This window comes from Panthera onca, chromosome B4 (assembly GCF_046562875.1).
Source record: "Panthera onca isolate mPanOnc1 chromosome B4, mPanOnc1 haplotype 2, whole genome shotgun sequence".
NCBI classification, from domain to species: Eukaryota; Metazoa; Chordata; class Mammalia; order Carnivora; family Felidae; genus Panthera; species Panthera onca.
In genome coordinates this window covers 71925306-71948316 of record NC_138345.1, presented here as the reverse complement: position 1 = coordinate 71948316, position 23011 = coordinate 71925306, and the positions used below count along the sequence as shown (strand labels likewise).

The window sequence follows — 23011 nt, the reverse complement described above, 5'->3', positions numbered from 1 at the left end:
GCATCTGGCTTTCGCGTAGGTCATGATCTCATGCTTCCTGAGTTCGAGCCCCATGTCAGAGTCAGGCTCTGTGTTGACAGTTGACAGCTCAGAGCCTGGAGCTTGCGTCAGATTCTGTGTCTTCCTCTCTCTCTGCCTCTCCCCTGCTTGTGCTCTCTCTCTCTCAAAAATAAAAACATAAATAAAATCTTTGCTAATTTGACAGAGGAAAGTTAGTATCTGTTTTAACTTATGACTTCTTAAAAAAATAAAAATAGAACATTTCCCCACACATTTGCTATTCAATCATTTTTTTTGTGTGTGTGACTAGCCTTTGTTGAAATACTTAGTGAAGGGTCTTACTGTTCTCATTAATTTGTATGTACTTATGTATAAATCCTTTGCCTGCCATTCTTTTAATAAATATTATTTTTGTTTTGTTGTTAAATTTTGGTCATTCCTTTTGTGATAAGGGCTTTATTAAAAGACAGGATTGCTGGTTTATTTATTACTGCCTCCCATGATTTCCTTTTGGTCTGAAATGCTGGCAGAGTCAGCATCACTTCAGGGTCTCAGTGTCTAAGGGTGGACAAAAGGAAAAAACGTAAAGACAAAGCAAGAGAATTTGGTCATTGGAGAGCATCATTATCCAACCGGCTTCCCTTCTTCTCTTCTACTGCGGTCCTGTGGGTCTCAGTCAGCCAGAGTCTGAGCTACTGCTCTACCTACTTCAGTGTGGGTGGCTTTACTGTCAAAGCCCCACCCACCCGCCACACCATCATATCTAACTTTATCTAGTGTGTGTGTGTGTGTGTGTGTGTGTGTGTGTGTGTGTGTGTGTGTTTTACTTTGCTGGTTTGATGACGGTCACTTTTATACCCATTCAGTAGTTTTTGGTACTGTGGACAAATTTTCATGACACTTACGCAGTGAAAAGTTTAGCTTTGGAGAATTCATTTTAAGATGAATGTGAACCAAGAACACCCTGTATCTAAAGTTCATGAGTGTCCTTTAGGGCATGAAAAATAATTCACTAACAACAATTCAACTTAGAAGTACTAGCTGTCCTGTGACTATAGACCAGCACACAAGATGATCATTGGGGCAGAGACAGAAAATACCAGCACTTCTGTTTATATTTATTGTAGATCACCTTGTAAAATTTTCATTATTTATTCACTTTATAATGCATGTATTTTAGTAAATAAATAAACATAATTTGGAGGAATGTACTGATTTTTTTTATTACAGTAGTGCAAAAAAATGCCTTGGAAATGACTGTAAGAGAAAACTAGAAGGTATTACCATTAGAGAAAGGGGCACTAAAGAAAAGAATAAAAGTGAGGAGAAACACTGAGTAAGCAAGATTTCATTCACATTTATTATTAGTTCCCTATCACAGAGCTGAATGGCATTCACAAGTTACTTTTTATAAGATGGGTTTTCACTTCTTTTGACAGTATTTTGAATGAAATCTGATTGCACTGAGGAGATTTACTTATGCAGGAGGTCCAAACTCTGTCAATAGTAAACTAGCAGTAATTTGAGAGTAAAAAAAAAAAACCAAAAAACCAAAAAACCAAAAAAACCCTTTATGAGCCCAGATGGAATTATGTTATTTTAAATCATTTAAACTAAGTTTTATTTCTAAGAGGTATCCTGCTTAGGGATCAGAGAAGACAGATAAGTGCACTGTTAGAGTTTGTGGGATAGGAGTTTCTGATATATGCTATGGTACATTCCATTTTTTGAGTTACAATTTTTTGAGTATGCTTTACTACCATTTTAAATTTGCTTTGTTGTCAGCTTAACATCAACATATAACCAGATATCTAGCATCTTCACTATTATCCTCTTCCAGGTTTGTTTTAGTCAGGCAAACACCAGGGAAATGGTGGATGTGACTGCTTGCAGTCCACAGCTTTTGTAGTGTTTGTCCAGCTTGCAATGACTCCTTTACTTCCCTCCCATCTAAGTGAGGCTGGGCCCCTGGCAGCCATTTTGAGAAATATAACTCCACCCTTCAAGGAAAATTTTTATTATATTTATGGTACTGACGACATTATAGTGGGTCAAATCTCCATGAAGATTTGGGAGTAGAGGAAACTGATGGCAGAAGAGAAAAAGGAATGGAAAACAGAGAAAGTGAGCTGAGAGGCAGGATTATGAATTTTCTGGAGATTCCCATTTTCAGTACCCATTAGCCTCTCCTTTCCTTAAAGTCTGAGAATTCTCCTGAATTGCCTTGCACTCCCTTGAGTCATTACATCTTTATGATATATTTCTCTTTATTTTTGTGTTCTGTATTTAAAAAAAATTTTTTTAATGTTTATTTATTTTTGAGAGAGAGAGACAGAGAGAGGCAGAGAGAAAGGGACCCAGAATCTGAAGCAGCTCCAGGCTCTGAGCTGTCAGCACAGAGCCTGATGTGGGGCTCAAACTCAAAAACCGCCAGATCATGACCTGAGCCTAAGTTGGAGGCTTAACCAATGGAGCCACCCCGGTGCCCTCATTTTTGTTTTTGAAGAGCCAGCTACAGTTGGTTTCACATACCAGCAACCAGAGTCCTAATGCACATGTTACTTACAATGCTGACCTTCACAACTCTAGAGTGTGGAGCAATATGCTGGCAGATAGAAGGCTGTCCACTCTCCTGTCAGAAGGTGTTCTGAAAACCCAAGCACAGCCTCTGTTCTGCTTCTTTCAGCAGGCACAATTTCCCTACAGGTTCCTTCACATATGTTAATGGTTTGTGTGAATGACCAAACTGCAGTTGCTAGAAAGTGGCCAAAGTCATTGGCTTTATCCTAATGACAGTTGCTTTTTCAATATGTTGCATGGCCAGAAACATATTCTCTGCAATTAATCAATTGTGTTACTTTAAATGTGTCTGGGGTTCTGTGGGAGTGTTTTTCCAGTGAAGCCATGGGCTCCTGGGAGATTTGTCTGCAGAAGTCAGAGGAACAGATATTCAATGGAGGCTGGGCTTGAAGACAGTAAGGGGTATCTTCTCTAAAGGGCTGGAGGAGGCAATAAGAGTGCCCTTCTGAAGAGCTCTAAAGTTTCTTATGGGCAACTAGGAGCTCAACTTAGATGTCATTTGAATAAATAGAAAATTACATTGTAGTCAAAATGGTGAGGTCTGAACATACTATATTTCCTAAAATAAGAGGTTCTGCTTAACTCATCAGCAGACAGCTGCTCACATAATTTTATTTGAAGGATACTGCAAGGTTTCTTTCTCCAAAAAATAATTCCCTCTCAGAGCACATCACCCACTCCTACAGGAAATTCCAACTTTCTTTGATCAGATAACTTTGGAAGAGCCAGGAATTGTCCCCAGAAGGTTAAACTGCAGATGTTATCTAGAAACAAATGAGAATCCTGAGGGTTCTATTGATCTCCTCTCATTGTACACCGGCAAGCATCAGTTTATTATTAGGCCAAAAAACTGTTGCCTAGGAAACCAGAAAAGTGGTGGGGGTGAGACGTGAGTGCAGGAGAGGGGTAAAGTTAGAGGATGTTATCGAATAACCTGGGACAGACATGGATCCTCAGGGCTGAGCATGGAAGGTTGCCACAAGAAGAGTCCACACAATGACCCCATTGTGGTTGGGCTACGAGAGAGATTATAAAAGAGACCAAAGGCAGTGTGAAGAAATGTCCCAGATGATGATACAAAAACAGAATGTCTCAGGGACCTCAAAGGTTTGCCTTGCAATCTTGTTAATCAGAACAACCAGCTATTTGAAGAATTTGTATTAATACCTGGAACTATTCTCTTGAGTTCCTCAAATATCCACTATATTTTTGAGAAAGTAAGGATAAGTTATAAATGACTACCTTTGTTCTTCGGCCTTTTAAAAAAAGTATTATCACGTGAAGAGGATTCATGGTAGCTATGTATACACATCACTGCAGCAGAATTGGATGGGAAGAGATTTACGCCCACACTAATTCACTCTTGCCCTGGAGTTAACCCTGACAGTGGTGAAACTGGCATGTGTTTGGACTAAAGTTGCCAGATTTAGCAAATAAAAAATGGGACACCCAGTTAAATTTGAATTTCAAATTCAAATTCAAATTCAAATTTAACCATGTGTTCTGTATTTTATCTGGCAACTCTACTTTGGAACTAATGGGGAGTGCCTATTTCTCATAGACATACTTGTCATATTTATATAGAAAGCAACACAAACTGGTAATTGAATATTCAGTCCAATTCACAAAACAATTACTGGGCAGGCACTTCTTTTTTGTGAACTATTGTGCTAGGCTGTGGGGAAATCAAACATGATTAAAACATCGTCACTGTTTCTTGCGTGCTTATAATCTAAAGAGAAAAGCATTTGTGTAAATAACCATCAATAATACAAGGCAGAAGGAAATGTGCCAAATAGATTGTGTATTAAGACTACAGAGAAAAGGGGGTGCCTGGGTGGCTCAGTTGGTTGAGTGTCTAACTTCAGCTCAGGTCATGATCTCATGGTTCATGAGTTTGGGCCCCGCATCGGGCTCTCTGCTGTCAGCGCAGAGTCTGCTTCAGACCCTCCAATCTCCCTGTCTCTCTGCCTCTCCCTGCTCATGCTCTCTCTCAAAAGTAAATAAACATTAAAAAAAAAAAAAAAGACTACAGAGGAAGGAGTGATTAAATTTGATGGAAAGGATATGGGTAGAACTTGGAAGAATATGCAGCTTCTCTGTCAACAGAAAAGGGAGAGAAGGTATTCCAGGCCCAGGGAATAGTTACCATGAGCAAAACCTTGGAGGGATGAATACTCATGGTTATGTTGAGAAATGGTGAGCAGACTAGTACCGGGGGCACAGGATGCACAGAAAAATGAGGTGGAGTTGTTGCTGAAAAAGGTAGGTTAGGGCTGGATGGAGGATGGTCTCGGATGTTATGCTAATGGTTAAGACTTACTTTCATGAGCAACAGTATGGAGGTGGAGGAAGAGCTTATTTTATTATTTTTTGAGTTTAAAGTATTCTAAAATGAAAGAGCATAATCCATCCTGTTTCGGATGACACATCTGTAGCAATGTAATGAGGGATGGGTGAGGCAAGAGTTTCGAGGCAGGGAGTTTTAGTTTAGCAGGATGATTGCAATTATTGCCAAATTGGAAATTGTATTCATGACATTAGGAAAAATTAGCCACTCTCTCTTAATGTACTGAAAAGCCTACTTTCTGGTTTTGAGGAAGAGTAAGAGCCCCTTTGATGCTCCTTCTGTTGTTGATCCTGACCGCTGAGGTCCTACTTGGCCCATACTTGCATTTCCTTCCTCATAGCTGGCAGCTTTGTATCCCCCTGCATACATGCCTAAGTGGTCCACAGGGCAGTTCTCAGGATAACAAATACCCCTAAACCTCTGTGCACTGGAAACTTGGACTCATGGCTCTGTTCCTAAGGTAAAGGGAAGTGCTTGTGGTGGTTACAGGGATTAGGAGAAGCATGAATAAATTACTTACCAAGAACTTCTTCTCTCTATAGATTTGTAATTTCATGTTCTTTATGGAAAGGATAATTTTACTTTTACTATTAAGCACATATCTTCATTTACATGCTCAATGCCATCTTTGTTTAAGTTGAGTTTCCTTACTGACCACCTTTGTATCTGTAATAAGAGAGAAAACAAATCAATACCCATAATGGTAACTAAAACTCATTAACTATTATTAAACACTTCAGATTTTCTAATCACTCTATTAAGTGCTTTATACGAATTACCTCATTTAATCTTCCCACTGCCCTATGAAAAGATCAGACATTATTAAGAGATAATTCATACAGGAAGAACAATGAAAAAAATCATGAGAATTATTAAAATTCTAAAAGGTGTGTCAAAGACATGCAAATTATTTTTAAAAGATGCCATTTTCACTTATTAATTTGGCACATATTAAGAAGAAATAACACCAAGTGATGGTTTCAATATAGTTTCATGTACTACTAGTAGGATAAACAATGGTAAGACTTTTCTGGAAGGCCAGTTTTCAATAAGTAAAATTTTCATGCCCCATGATCTAGAAATTGTATGTGAGGAAATTTGTGCCAGATAAATAATGAGAAAGGTATAAAAGATTACAGTATAAGGATGCTCATTACCATATTATTACCAGAAAATGAAAAAGACCTAAATACTTAAGCATAAGACTTTATGACTTACGAATTTTTTCATGACTTATGACTTAAGAATCTTTTTAAAGACTTGTGAATTGTTTTTTAATTGCTGCTACAGGCATATTTGGTTAGGGGGATGGAAAATGACTTTTTTGTTCATTCTTTAACTTTCTTTGAGAAAGGTATTAAAGCAGTTTAAAAGTGCTTTCCACTTGAAGACACTATAGATTATAATACAAATAGTATTTAAAAAGAAATTAAACTTCCTTCTTTATTTTTCTTTATCCTCTACCGTATCCATACAGTGGAAGCATAAACATGGCTTAAAAGTTTACAGTTATTTTTTTATCTTTTTTATTAACAATCATTCTTCAAACCATAAATTTTAGGAATTATCATATAATAATTTATACTTATGCAATTCAGCCATCGTATCAGTCTTGTGATATTGTTAATGATTTTTCTCTTGAGTCTTTCCCCATAGGCTGGATTCAGGCTGTAGTGAGCCATTTTTTAAAAAATTTTCTTTAACATTTGTTTTATTTCTGAGTGACAGAAAGAAGTCATGTGAGCACCTAGGCAAGCCATTGAACTCCTTTTTGCCTGTTTAAATGAAATACTAAAAAAAAAAAAAATATCTTGAGCTCTGTGCTGCTTCAATTTGCTCCTGTTAATTCTTTAGATGTAATTTCTCCCTCAACATACAAACTTGGTTTCATTTAGTCTTTTTGAGTCTAGTGGGCTCTCTAAATTTTTCTCTCCACCTGACAGTCAAAAGAGCTCCTGGTTTCTGTACGGATTAAGTCAGGAAGCAGTTTTTAACTACAACAAATTGAAACGTTTGCACAAGGAAGTGTTGCTTTTATAAGTGATGGGAAACTTCAAATTTGATTACAAGCAACCTTTGGCTTCCTATCTGTTCAACAATAGGCCATGTTGTTAAGGGCAATTTCCATGCACAGCATGTGGGTCCCATTTTTTCATCCTTAGACATGGTTGTTTACTGTTCAGCACTGTTTATGCATTTTAATCAGGCTTTTTCAGTCTCCCTTAATAAATCACTACAAAGCAAATGTACCAAAACAAGAACTATTATGCAGTATTGGTTGCCCTTCCACATTATTTGCTGCCCTCGAGTTTCACTCAGTACCCAAATTTTAAAAATAATGACAACAAGAACAAAATCCATAGCCAAGAGTATTATATTTAGAATTGCAACATTTCTGGCTAAATGCGCTCTTTGAGCTCCATTCTTTAACAGTAGGAGCCTGACTTTAAAATTCAGTTCAAGCAAGAATGACTTAACAATTGGAACCTGCCATCAGTCCTTGGGACTGAAAGTCTTTTTGATGGGATGAAGCTGACAGCCTAGTTCCTGCCTGGCAGCATTCACATGGAATGGGCCTGTATTAGTATAGATAAATGTTTAGACATTCAGGTATCTTGCTGTCTGAGAAGAGTATTGCTGGTTAAGGCAATGGTAAGCAGAGGAAAAAGAGTTCTCAGGCATTCATGCCTGAGTGGGGAAAGACAATGGCTTGTTAGCATCATCTGGCAAGTGGGCAAAAGACAGCCTGACCTATCTCTTCCCTCCTGAGAGCTAAACTTTCATTTGCTTTTAAATGAACTAAGGAAAAAGTACATTCTTTTTTCCCCCAAGACTTTGTTGTTGTTGTTGAATTAAATGGATTTTCTTAACTTTGGTTTCTAGCATCAGAGCCAGATTATTATAAGCTGTAATATTGCAAAGCACAGACCAGAGGTAAGAATGCCCTGAAAGAAAAAGAAGGCAAGGGACACTGTGCAATGCAGATTTGCATTTTAAAACATGATAGCATTTAGAATTTAGATCCATCGATCAACACTGACATATTTTAGAATAGTCACTGGAAAATTAACAGCATAAATATGTATGACAATTTGAGGCTCAGGAAGAGAGTTTACCAAATATAAGAATTATTGGAAAATACGTTAAGTGAGTAGATAGTCTCCAAACCAAGTAATTATTTGAAAATGTTTATGTTAACCTACTTTACAAAACATCTTGTGTTACCCTTTGACATCACTTGCATAAAATCCTCTGGAGTCCCCTAGAATTCCACAAGGGCAGGTGCTATGAATAATGCCTCACAAACCTAGCCAGCCAAAGTGCTATTTTGGACATGGTCTAGAGAAAATATTTCATGAGTGAGAAATCAAATTGTCACGTGTTTAATTAAGAGGTAGATATGAGTGTTTGAGCATTTTTTTCTGAAAGGATTCATCCTGAAAGTGACAGGCATACCTTTTAAGGTGTTCTGATTCCTGCACATCCAACAGTATAGTACAAAAATATTCCATCTGAAAAATATGAACTTGGTATTTAATTTACAAGTTTTCTAAACTGTATCAAGCTGCCTGGAAAGTCACTCTTCACCTATTCGTTTTGCCTATACATTTTTATTCCTTTTTTTATTTTTTCAAATAATTTTTTTCTCCAACTCAGGTTCTCAAGCCTTGATTTCTTTTCTCATGATGCCCTCCTTGCTGTTGGTTGCATTAGGGATAAATAACCTGGAAAATATTACATTTTCACAACCTAATTTAGTTTTTCAGTAAATTCACTACAATTCTCTTTGTTTCTTAATCCATGGTCCTTTGAGGCACGGACTGTTAACACCTAATATTAATTCACCTCTTTGACTTTCATGAATGAACACACATTTTACATAGGTCATGGACTATATTTCTAGGTTGATGTGATGGTGTTCTAGCCAATAAAATGTAAACAAAAATATTGTGTCTCCCTGGAATATAGATGTGATGTTGAAGCTCTAGCAGCCATATGGACCTTGAGTATTAGAATCACATTCTGTAGATGGCAGAGCTATGAACTGGAAGGATCCTGAGTCTTTGGTAACTTTCTAGTAAATTCTAGTCCTGAGCTATTTTAGATTTCTCTGTCATACACAACTGAAATAATTGAAATGGATACATGCTGACTCAATTATGGGGAATAGTTAAGGAAAAAAAAAGGAGAGTTTGACATGATTAGCAGAAACTTAAACTATTTAAAAAAATCATAAGAAAAAAAAAAGAGACAGCTTACTCCAGCTTTAATTTTTATATTCAGCAATTTCCCTTTTAGATATACCTAAATATCTATTTTAATCTGTAAATGTTTAGGATTTGGATAAACTCTCCATGTGGCCTGCGGTAAAATCATTGATTGGAAAAATATATAGGATTATTGGCATTTCACAAATTTTTATATACAATATGTGGTACACAGTCAGTAATAATGTGGCATATAAGGAGATTAGTCAGCATAAAGACAATCAGTAGAGACAACAGAAAATAAACACAGAACCGTAAGACCACTAGATATTAAATTAATAAGACACTGGTTTTAAAATAACCTGCTCGTTAAGTTCAAGGAGATAAAAAATAAAGTAAAATAAAATAATTTAGCTCATGAGTTGGAAACTACAAAAAATAACAGCACATTTGACTCCTCCAAAAACCCCTTATCCAAACATAAATTTTGCAAGTAAAAAATACAACCAAAATTAAGAAATCAGTGGGTGGATTAACAGTAATTTACACACAAATAAAGAGAGAATTGGTGATTTGAAAGAGCTTGGAAGAAAATATCTAAACTTCAGATGAAGATCTAAGCAAAATGTGAGGAGATAAATGCGAAAAACACAGAAGAAAGAATATAAAGGTCTAATCCACAGTTAATTGGAGTGCCAGGAAGACATAACACAGAAATGGGAAGAATCAATATTTGAAGAGATAAAGGGTGACTTTTTTTCAAAAACTGCTAAAAGACAACAAATCACGGGTTTAAGAAACTATATGATTGGATTCAGGACAAATAAACTGATATGCACATTTGAATCCATCATAGTAAAACTGAAGAATAACAATTAAAAAGAGGAAAAACATCTAGGGGAAGAAGAGATTACATTGAAGAAAGAGCAGTCTGAGAGATGCTCTCTCAATAGAAACAATGAAAGCCTGAAAGCAATAATATGAACAGATGCACCAATCTAGAATTCTTTATACCCAATCAAAATATCCTTCCATAATAAAGATGAATTAAACAAAAATGGTGAGAATTTTCTACCAGAAGATCCATAGTAAATAAAACCTGAAATATATTTTTCTGGAAGAAGGAAAGTGATACTAAATAGAAATTCAGAGAGTAAGAATGGGAAGATGAATAAAAGAAATGGTAAAAATTTCAGTAAACATAAATTATTATGTATTTATGAATATTTATGTATTTACAATTATAAATAATTATAAACAACAATTATTATGACTTATGTAGTTTAAAAAATATAGAGGACTTGAAATATATGACAATAATAGCATGTAAGTTGGGAGGAGAGTTAATAGTGTCCAAGTATTCCAAGGTCCTTTCATCACCTCAGAAGAGAGTAAAAGCATCAACTAAGCTTACTTTGATAGTGGCACCTGGGTGGCTCAGTTGGTTAAGTGTCTGACTCTTGATTTTGGCTCAGGTCATGATCTTATGGTTTGTGAGATCTAAGTCCCATGTTTTGCTCTATGCTGACAGCATGGGGTTTGCTTTGGATTCTCTCTCTCTCCCCCTCCCCTGCTCATGTGCTCTCTCTCAAAATAAATAAACTTAAAAAAAAAGATTACTTTGATAAATCAAGTATGCATGTTGAAATCTCTGGATAATTACTACAGAATAATAAAACAGCATATAACTAATTTCGAAGCTGACTAAAGAAAATATGAAATAGAAAAACAATTGATCTAAAAGAAGGGAAGAAAGGAGAAAGGATAAAAAGGAATGTAAAAGACATGGGATGAATAAAAAGCTGAGTAAAATGATATATTTTAATTCAAGTAAATCAACATTTGCATTGAATATTAATAGATTAAATACTCCAATTAAAGAGAGGATTATCAGATTGGATTAAAATATCTAATTTTATATCTTTATAAGAGACACATCCAAAGCATGTATGCTATATATTCAGGAAGGCTAAAGGTAAAAGGATGGAAAAGGTTCATTTTTGCAGGTAGATGAAACAATTATAAAAGGGGTGCCTTGGTGGCTCAGTCAGTTAAGTGACAGACTCTTAGTTTAAGCTCAGGTCATGATCTAACAGTTTTGTGAGTTTGAGCCTCACTGTTAGTGAGGAGCCCACTTGGGATTCTCTCTCTCTCCCTCTCTTTCTTCCCCTCCCCTGCTCATGATCTTTCTCTCAAAATAAATAAATAGACTTAAAAGAAAAAAAAAAGAAAGTAGGGGCACCTGGGTGGCTCAGTCAGTTAAGTGACCAACTTCAGCTCAGGTCATGATCTTTGTGGGTTTGAGCCCTGCACTGGGCTCTGTGCTGACAGCTCAGAGCCTGGAGCCTGCTTCGGGTTCTGTGTCTTCCTCTCTCTCTCTGTCCTTCCCCCACTCACACTCTGTCTCTGTCTCTCAAAAATAAATAAACGTTAAAAAAAATTTTTTTAAAAGAAAGTAAATAGTGGAAAATAATGAATATAAAAGCAGAAATGAATGAAATAAAAAGCAAAGAGACTGATTAAGAAAAAAAATAAAGACATAAATAATATGTGAAGAATCAAAAAGGTTACATGTTTGCAAAACATGCATATATTAAAAAGATAGTAAGAGAATGTTACAGATAATTTTATACCAATATATTAATGAATGAAGTGAAATACATTCTTGGAAAAATATATTTGATTCAATATTGACACAAGAAGAAATAGAAAACCTGAATATTCTTACAGTTATTAAAAATAACTTATAATTAAATACTTTCCTACGAAGAATACTCCAGGCCCACATGGTTTAACTATCAAGTTCTAAAATATATTTAAAGAAGAAATATTTCTACTCTTGCAAACCTCTTCCAGAAAACTGAAAAAGACTTTTATGAAATCACTTAATCAAGCCAGCATATCTTCAGTCCAAAATCTGACAATGGCATTGTAAGAAAGGAAAACTAAAAGTCAATCTTATTTAAAATATGGGTGAAAAGAGCAAACCAAATTCAGCAATCTCCAAAATGGGTAACAGACTAATTACATCACAAACAAGTTGGGTTTCCAGGAATTCAATTTGCAAATAATTGAATGTTTGTCACATTAACAAAATAAAGGAGGAAAATCATATGATAATTTAAACAAATGCAGAATAATTCAGCCTGCATTTATAATTTAAAGAACACTTTTAGTAAACTAGAAATGGTTTTACTGATAAAGGGTTTCTGAAAAACCTTATAGATGTCATTATGCAATGTTGAAAACTTTCTCTTGAGATAAAAAACAAGACAAGGTAATTGCTGTCGTTGTATCTAACCCACACTGAATTGGAGAATATATCAAGATACTCTTATGAGCAAGTAACAGTACGTCCAGTTAGATATGGATTAAATAATGAGGACATTTTCTTATCTAACAGGACAGAACTCTAACAAAACCTCCCTGGGTTTGCCCAGTGGCTTAGGGATGTCATCAAAGACCCAAGCTCTTTCTGCTTTGTCCCCCTCAGGCTGGCCCTCTGGCTTGTCCTTTCATAGTTCACAACTTGGCTGCCACAGCTTCAGATATCAGAGAGACAGAACAATATTGGCCGAAAAAGAATGGCATTGCCTTCCATTCTCTATTTAACAGGAAGGAAAACCTGTCCTAGAATATCCCTGACAGACTTTTTTCACATCCCATTGGACAGGACTGGATCACAGACTACTACCTAACTTTAAGGGAAGCTAGGGGAATAGTTGGTGTTCTAGCCTTTGTAGGAGCGTGAATGAATGCTCTGTCAACAAGAAAAGGGCAGAGGAGAATGGGTAGAGACTGTTTTTGTATAAGGGACAATAATAGTGCCTGTCATAGACAGCTTAAGTAACTCACTCAAGGTCACATTTCTTTTTTTTTTTTTTTTTAATATTTTTTAATGTTTATTTATTTTTGAAAGAGAGACAGTGTGAGCAGGGGAGGGGCAGAAAGAGAGGAAGATACAGAATCCGAAGCAGTGCCCAGCTGTCAGCATAGAGCCAGATGTGGCGCTCGAACCCACAAACCATGAGATCATGACCTGAGCTGAAGTCAGATGCTTGACCAACTGAGCCAGCCAGGCGCCCCAAGGTCACGTTTCTTGTAAGTGGTAAAGCTGGGATTTGAACCCAGGCAGCCTGACTCCGGAGACCACGCTCTGAATGTCCAAGCTTTCTCAAGCTTTTAATTGTGTAAAAGCAATGAATTTTAACTGTAACTTAACTCTTTCTCCAGAACCCATAAAATGATGTGGGTATACAGACTCTCAGTGCCACCCTCAACGTTTCTGTTGTATTCTATTACAGTATTCGCAGCAATTCATTGACAATCATCGAGAAGTTTAAATAAACTAAAATTCATCTGTTTTCCACAGAAAAGTTTTGATTTCACATAGAATTCTTTTAGAAGTAATTATTTATAACATTTGGGAATTTAAAAATCAATCTATTATGTGTGTTTGAAAGAATGTGAGAACAGCTCATCAACTTTGAAAAGCAGTAATATGCATACAAATCACATAAAAGGTTTATAATAAGAAGATTAAGTATCACTAAGCAGAAAAAGAAACACAAAATACAAGGGCACAGTTAAAAATAAAATGGGTACATCTTAAAATAAATCTTTTCAGCAAAGTTAAAACAGTAAAATATGCTTATGTAGGGAAAAAGTTGTAAAACTGTGAAATCATCATATTTTCACTTCATTACATTTAATATTCTATGCATACCATTATAATAGAATAATTATACCTATTTATCAACTGTGGTAATAAGAGCAGATATAGTTAATGGATTTAAAAAATTTTAAAGTAGTTTTAATTATATAAACAAAAATTAGTTTTTATAAGCATGTATGTATATGTGTGAATATGTATTTAGAATCGGTAAACAAAGTAACTTTGTGAAATTAAGCTACTTTTGGCTCTAATCCTTACTATGAGACCAGAGTCTTTTGACTTCCATACTCTGCAATTGTATTTTGCATATTAAAAAAAGGAACATGTAGATGCTAATCTTCTCCAGTTTCCAGCCCAACTTGGGTGGTATTTTATTTTCACTTCTTGTGTGGATACTTTGATGGTTCACAAATCAAAAATGACTATTCAAGGTCCTATGCTGTTTATCTCCAAAAGGCACTGGCCAGGCTTGTCTGGCATTAGGGAAAATGAGGTAAAGGCAGCAGAACTGCCTGGGCCTGGAAGTGGAATAGTTGCCCCTTTACTCCCTTTTGTCTCCCAACAGCTGTTCTTAGCTCTAAAAAACGTCCTTGCCTTTTGAAGAATTACATTGGGTTATCACCCTTCGTTCCACCACACTGTAAGCATCTACAATCCTTCTAGTCACTTGTCTGTATTCACTGAAGGTTTTAGCATATCTCTTACTGCTTTTCAGATGACTGCATGTGACTCAGTGACTTGTCATCAGTGTTGGTCATCTCTGTTTCCACATGACTGCTTCATCCCACACCCTGAAACTTCGGTTCATCCCTGACCTTGTCCTCTACTATGACCTTATTCTTCACTACACCCAGGAACCTATGTCCATAGAACTTGTCATTACCAGAAAGACAAAATAAAAAAACACAACACCCAATGCCCTCCCACCCTCACAAAACTAATGACCCCCCACCCCCACCCCGCCCCTGCCATCTTAGTCAGTTTGGGCTTCTATAACACAGTATCATGGACTGGGTGGCTTAAACAGCAAACATTTGTTTCTCACAGTTCAAGAAGTTGGGAAATCCAAGATCAAGGCACTGGTATATCAGGTGGTTGATGAGGGCACTCTCCCTGGTTTGTAGCCATTTTCTCATATCCTACATGGCTGAGAGAAAAATCATCTCTCAAGTCTCTTGTTTTTTTTATTTTTTATTTTTTATTGTTAATATTTACTTTTGAGAGAGAGAAAGAGAGAGCATGAGTGGAGGAGATGAAGAGAGAGAGGGACATACAGAATCTGAAGCAGGCTCCAGGCGTTCAACTGCCAGCACAGAGCCCAACGTGGGGCTCAAACTCATGAACCGTGAGAGCATGACCTGAGCTGAAGTTGGACACTTAACTGACTGAGCCACCTAGGCACCCCTCGAGTCTCTTCTTGTAGGTATACTTATGCCATTCAGACGGCTCCACTCTTATGACCTAATTACCTTCCAAAACCCCATCTCCTGATACCACCACATACGAATTTGAAGGGGACACATTCAGCCCATGACACCTTCAATAGCAAGCATGCAGCTCTCTACAGAGTACCACCTCCTATATTTTAACTCCGATCCTCAAACACTCTGAATTTAACAATTCTTTGATCCCATGGGGATTTTTAATTTATTGATCCTACCAACTTTTTCAGTTATCATTTACCCTGTGTACTTACATGTCTTTTTACCCCGCTTAGATTCCATGGCTAATCATTATAATCACTCCCTTCCACCTAACCTCAACTTCTTGCCCCTCTGTTCCCCTGTTGTACTCACTGGTAAAACCCAACCATACTTAGGTACAACTCTGTCTGCTCTGTGCATGCTCCTGCTGGAGCTAAACTCACAACTACACAACCATACAATTTAAAATTTATGACCACAAATCTTAAGACAGAACTCCAACACTTACCTAGCCAATTCACTTCCTCAATTCTTTGAGAATCTTAAAAAAAAATAGTTTCCTTTCTCTTTGAACATAAAAAGAACTCCTGTGCCACTCACACACAGTGGATATTTTTATTTACTGTACTAAATGGAACAGTAAACAGTTAAGAACTCTCTTATCTTCCTTAGGAGTGCTGACAATACTGACTCCATCTTTGGCCCTTCATCTTGCACATGTTTGCATAATGACCTACCTCACGCAGGACTATGTGTTCCAGTATCCTTGGAGGTTAACCCATGTCTTGACTGCAATGCAGAAAGGCTTTTTCTGAGAATCCCTCTAGTGCACAGATGGCACCACTTTATTTTTAATTAAAATTTTTTTGAGTGTAGTTGAAATACCATGTTACATTAGTTTCAGGTGTACAACTTAGTGATTTTCCAAGTTTATACATTATGCTATGTTCACCACAAGTATAGCTACCATCTGTCCCGTTACATCACTATTACAGTATCGACTGTATTCCTTATGCTGAGCATTTTATTCCTGTGACTTATTCATTCCATAACTAGAAACCTGTATCTCCCTCTCCCCTTCACCCATTTTGCCCAACCTCCCACCCCCTCCCTTCTGACAACCACCAGTTTGTTCTCTGTACTTATAGTTCTGATTCTGCTTTTTGTTTATTCATTTTTTTAATTCCATTTATAAGTAGAATCATATGGTATTTGTCTTTCTCAGTGTGACTTATCTCACTTAGCATAATACCCTCTAGGTCCAGTCATGTTGTCACAAGTGGCTCATTCTGATCTTTTCTTATGGTGGTGTAACATTCCATTGTGTATACACATATATATACCGCATTTTCCTTATCCATTTATCTATAGATGGACACTTAGGTTACTTCCTATCTTGGCTATTGTAAATAATGCCGTATGTAATGTAAACATAGGGTGCATATACCTTTTTTAAAAATTTATTTACTTTGAAAGAAAGAGCATGCTCGCACAAGTTAGGGGAAGGGCAGAGAGAGAAAGAGAATTCCAAGAAGGCTCTATGCTGTCAGTGCAGAGCCTGATGTGGGACTGATCTCAGAAACTGTGAAATTATGACCTGAGCCAAAATCAAGAGTCGGATGCTTAACCAAATGAGTCACCCAGACACCCTCATGTATCTTTTCAAATTTGGTAAATACCCAATACTAGAATTACTGGATGTTATTTCTATTTTTTTGAGGAACCTCCATACTGTTTTCCACAGTGGCTGTTCTAATTTACATTCCTACCAGTAGTGCCCATGGGTTCCTTTTTCTCCACATCCTCACACACTTACTGTTTCTTGTCAATTTCACTGTAGCCATTCTAACTGGTATAGGTTGATAACTCATTATGGTTTTGATATGCATTTCTCTGATAGCCACATTGAGCATCTTTCATGTGTCTGTGTCCATCTGTATGTCTTCTTTGGAAAAATGTCTATTCAGGTCTTCTGTGCATTTTTTAATCAGATTCTTTTTTTGGTGTTGAGTTGTAAAGTTCTTTAAATATTTTGCATATTAATCCCTTATTTGATCTATCATTTGCAAATATCTTCTCCCATTTAGTAGGTTGTTTTTTCGTTCCTTTGCTGTAAATTTTCTTATTATTTTAATCTTTATTTATTAATTTATCTTAATTCCAATATAATTAACATGCAGGGTTATATTAGTTTCATGTATATAATATAGTGATTGAATATTCTATATATTAGTGCTCATCAAAATAAGTGTACTCTTTTTTAAAATATTTTTTAATGTTTCTTTTATTTTTGAGAGAGAAAGAGTCAGAGAGAGAGGGAATACAAATGGGGGAGGGGCAGAGAGAGAGGGAGACACAGAATCTGAAGCAGGCTCCAGGCTCTGAGCTGTCAGCACAGAGCCTGACATGGGGCTCGAACTCATGAACTGTGAGATCATGACCTAAGCTGAAGTCGGACACTTAACTGACTGAGCAACCCAGACACCCCATAAGTATACTCTTAATTGTCCTTCACCTATTTCAAACATTCCTCCATCTGCCTCCCCTCTGCCAACCACGTTTGTTCTAAGAGTCTGTTTTTCAGTTTGTCTTTTTTGTTCATTTCTTTTGTTTTTTTAAATTCCCTAAGAGTGAAAACATGTGGTATTTGTCTTTTTCTGACTTATTTCACTTAGCATTACACTCTCCAGATCCATCCATGTTGTTGCAAATGGCAGGATTTCACTCATTTTTATGGCTGAGTAATATTCCATTGTGGACACACACACACACACACACACACACACACACACACACACACAACACATCTTCTTTATCCATTCATCTATCAATGCACACTTGAGTTGCTTCCTTATCCTGGCTATGTAAATAATGCTGCAATAAACACATGAGTGCATATCTTTTCAAATTGCATTTTCATTTTTTTAGGGTAAATACCCAGTATTTACTGGATCCTATAGTAATTGTATTTTAAATTTTTTGAGGAACCTCCGTAATATTTCCTACAGAGGCTCCAACAGTTTGCATCCCCACCAACACTGCATGAAGGTTCCTTTATCTCTACATCCTCGCCAACAATTGTTTGTGTTTTTTATTTGAGCCATTCTGACAGGTTTGATGTGGTATCTCATTGTGGTTTTTACTTGCATTTCACTGATGATGAGTGATGTTGAGCATCTTTTCATGTGTCTGTTGGTCATGTGTCTTCTTTGGAGAAATGTCTGTTCATGTCTTCTGCCCATTTTTAAATTGGATTATTTAGGGGGGTGGTTTGTGTTGAATTGTAGAAGTTTTTTATACATTTTGGATATTAACCCCTTACTGGATATGTCCTTTGCAAATATCTTTTCCTGTTCAGCCAGGTATCTTTTTGCAAAACTTTTCATTTTGATGTAGTCTCAGCAGTTTATTTTTGCTTTTGTTTGCCTTGCCTTAGGAAACATATCTAGACTAATGTTCCTATGCCAATGTGATAGAAATTACTGCCTATGCTCTCTTCTAGGATTTTTATTGTTTCAGGTCTCACATTTGAATCGTTAATCTATTTGGAGTTTATTTTTGTGTATGATGTAAGAAAGTGCTTTAGTTTCATTCTTTTACAGGTAGCTGTCCAGTTGTCCCACCACCATTTATTGAAAAGACTATCTTTTACGCAAGTAGATTCTTGCTTCTTTTGTCAATAGATTAATTGACTATATAATCATGGGTTTATTTCTGGCATCTCTATTCTGTTCTGTCGATCTTTGTGTCTATTTTTGTGCCAGTACCACACTGTTTTGATTACTATATCTTTGTAGTATATATTGAAATCTGGTTTTATAATACATTCAGCTTTGTTCTTTTTTCTGAGAATTGTTTTGGCCATTCAGGGTCTTCTGTGGTTCCATATAAATTTTAGTATTGTTCGTTCTAGCTTTTGAAACATGCTGTTGGTGTTTTGATAGGAATTTCATTGACTCTGTAGATTGCTTTGGGTAATATGGACATTTTGACATTAACTTTTCTAATCAAAAAGCATAGAATATGTCTCCATTTGTATCATCTTTAATTTCTTTCATCGGTGTTTCATAGTTGGAGTACAGGTCTTTCACCTCTTTGGTTAAACTTATTCCTAGGTATTTTATTATTTTTGGTATAATTGTAAATGGAGTTTTTTTAAATTTCTCTTTCTGTGTATAGAAACACTACCAATTTCTGGGTATAAATTTTGTATATTGCCACTTTACTGAATTTATTACTTCTAGTAGTTTTTTTTTTTCCTTTTTGCTGCAGTTTCAGGGTTTTCTATGTACAACATCATGTGATCCACAAATAGTGACAGTTTAATTTTTTATCACTATGGATACCTCTTATTTATTTTTCTTGTCTGAATGCTGTGGCTACAAGTTCCAGTACTTTGTTGGCTAAAAGTGGTGAGAGTGGATATCACTGTCTTGTTCCTGACCTTAGGGGAAAAGGTCTCAGCTTTTCACCACTGAGTCTGATGTTTGCTGTGGACTTTTCATATATGGCCTTTATTATGTCAAGCTATGCTTCCTCTAACTCCACTTTGTTGAGAGTTTTTTTTTTTATCATGACTGGATGTTGAATTCTGTCAAATGCTTATTCTACATCTATTGAGATGATCATATGATTTTGTTTTGTTTTGTTTTACTGATATAGTGTATGACATTGATTTGTGAATAGTGAACCATCTATGCATCCCTGGAATAAATCCCACCGGAATGTAGTGAATGATCTTTATAATGTATTGTTGTATGAGGTTTGCTAATATTTTTTTGAGGATTTTTGTATCTCAGGGATACTGGCCTGTAGTTTTCTCTTTTGTTAAAAAAATTTTTTTACATTTATTTATTTATTTTTGACAGGCAGAGAGATAGAGCACAAGTGGAGAGGGGCAGAGAGAGAAGGAGACAGAATCCAAAGCAGGCTCCAGGCTCTGAGCTGTCAGCACAGAGCCCGATGCAGGGCTTGAACTCACAAACTGTGAGATCATGATCTGAGCCAAAGTCCGACACTTAACCAACTGAGCCACCCAGGTGCCCTGCAGTTTTCTCTTTTTGTTGTATCTTCACAGAAGGCACTACTTAAGATATATATCCTTTGACTACACCACAATGTCTCTCACTCTATAAAAGCTGTGGATTAAGGCCTAGACTGCAGAGAATAGCTGCATAATGACATGGGTTATCATCTGCCCAACCCCTATCAGTAAGTTACCCTGAATAAAACTCTGTGTAAACGGTATAGAGTTGCTTTCCAAATCCGAAGCAGGCTCCAGGCTTTGAGCTGTCAGCCCAGAGCCCAACATGGGGCTCGAAACCACTAGCCGTGAGATCATGACCCGAGTCAAAGTTGGACGCTTAACCAACTGAGCCACCCAGGTGCCTCAACATTGGGTTATTTTTAAGTCCAGGAGCATGCTATAATAGCTCCCTTAGAAAATGAAAAATCCCTCACACATTTCCGTTCAAATACTGTTCTATTACTCTGCTCCCCTTTAGAGTCAAACTCTTCAAGAGATTTCCTTAAATGCACTGCCACTCTCTCTTCACTTATGATATCCTTTGAACCCATTCTAATCAGGCTTTCATTTTCATGACTAGACTAAAATAATAATTGTTAAGGTCCTTGAAAATCTCAATTTGCCCGATCTAATAATCCATTTTATTTAAGAAAGTATTTCCTACAGGAGCACCTGGGTGGCTCAGTCAGTTAAGCGTCCAACTCTTGATCTCAGCTCAGGTCATGATCTCACAGTTGGTGAGTTCAAGTTCTATGTCGGGCTCCACACTGATGGTGCGGAGCCTGCTTGGGATTCTCTGTCTCCCTCTCTCTCTCTCCCCCTCCCCTGCTCATTCTCTCTCTCTGCCTCAAAATAAATAGACATTTAAAATATATGTTTTCTATTTAAGAATTAAAGAAAAGAATTAGGCAAAAGAGTTTGGTCTGGAAGCCTTAATGGTCAATGTGATCCAGGAACTAGCAGCATCTTCATCACCTGGAATCTTATTTAAAATGTAGATTCTCAGACCCATCCCCAGCCTTGGGAAATCTCTCTGAGCCTCAGTTCATTCATCTCTAAAACAGGTAATAGTCAATTCTTGATCCCCCTCTTACTCAACCTAACTGCAGCAGTGGACGAGTTGATTCTCTTTCCTTTTCGAATCACTTTCTTTACTTGGCTTCTGGAATGCCACATGGTACTAATTTTCTCTTACCACCTGCAAGTTCTTATCGGTCTCTTGCTAAATACTCTCCTACTCTGTGACCTCTAAGTGTTGAAGTTACCATGGCATGCTTTTTGACTACTGTCCTAACCAGTGTGAGCACACAGGTTATAAACGTTTCTGAGATGTGATTCCTGGAGGTTCCTGGTCATCACCTCTAGCTTCACACAACTTTGTCTGTTTGCCTCTTCAAGTATACAGCTATTATAATTTTTTATGTAGTCAGTGACATAAGAAAGATTATAAAGCACTGCCCTGGATGATCTAACCCAATTATATTGTTTTAAATACCACTTACATATTGATGATTTCCAAATGTATATATTGAGCTTCAATTCTCCCCTGAACTCCAGACTCCTGTATCTAATGCCCTAAGCAACATCCTTACCTGTATGTCTAATAGGCATCCCAAACTAACACACCAAAGTGATTTCATAGCACCTCGTAGCATCTCACGCAACTTAGATAAAATTAAAAGGAGTAATCCTTGACTCCTAATCCATCAGCAAATGTAAGAGCTAAATTCAAAGTAGTCCCCAAGTATGACCACTTTTTATTGCCACTATTACCTCAACCCTAGGCCATGCCACTGTTATTCCTCATATGGACCACTTCATTTCTCTTCCAACTCCCTCCTTGGAGGCTGGAGTGACTATTCCATAATATAAACCAAATCATGTAATTTCCTTGTTTTGACCTTTCATTAGGTCATTGCACATCACACTTAGAATAAAACTGAAAGCCTTTCTGATGACCTATTAAACTGTAAATGACCTGGTTCCAGGTTATCTCCCAATAACATATCCATTAAATTCCCAAATATCCATGCTGCATCCACACTGGCCTCCTTACTGTTCTTAAAAACCAAGTATGCACTCACCTCTGGCCTTGTACTTGTCGTTCCTCAGTGTCTAGTCCCTTTTTGTAGGTGGGTGCAGAGGTGAGGTGGTAGAAACAGCAAGAGACTGACATCTAATTTTAAGAAATTGCCACAGTCATGTCAACCTTCAACAAACACTATCTTAATCGGTCAACCATCAACACTGAAGCAATACCCTCCACCACTAAAAGCAATAATTCACTGAAAGCTAGGATGATTGTTAGCATTTTCAGCAACAAAGTATTTTTAAATTAAGGTATGTACATTTTTCAGACATAATGCTATTATACACAATAGATACAGCATAGTGTACATGTGACTTTTATATGCACTTAAAACCAAAAAAATTCATTTGACTCATTTTATTGTGACACTCACTTTTATGTGTGATCTGGAATTGAAGCCACAATAACTCTGAGATAGACCTGTAAAATAAAAACAAAACCTACTGATATAAAACAACTAGAAATTACAGGATACAATATGGCATTATTCTTTTAAAATACATAGCTTGGGTTTCAGTTTCAATTCTTCAATTTGCATCTTCCCAAGACCTCATCTTGGCAGATGAGGGAAAATTGGCAGAAGTAGCCACAAAGCATCTCTAGAGTGATACCCATGAAAGTCAGATGATAGCAGATTTCTACAGGATACAGCTCCATTA

At 36.7% G+C, this 23011-nt stretch overlaps 1 long non-coding RNA gene across 1 annotated transcript in view; it reads right to left on the bottom strand.

Moving 5' to 3' along the window:
- The window catches only part of LOC132660347 (uncharacterized), a 40226-nt gene extending 17445 nt beyond the window's left edge, over positions 1-22781 (bottom strand). Inside the window, exons 1-3 of the long non-coding RNA XR_009601727.1 lie at positions 22726-22781; positions 22348-22439; positions 5451-5596 (exon numbers count right to left, since the gene is read on the bottom strand). This is a non-coding gene — a long non-coding RNA (uncharacterized LOC132660347). The remainder of the gene's footprint in view (positions 1-5450; positions 5597-22347; positions 22440-22725) is intronic.
- Positions 22782-23011: the final 230 nt, after the last annotated feature.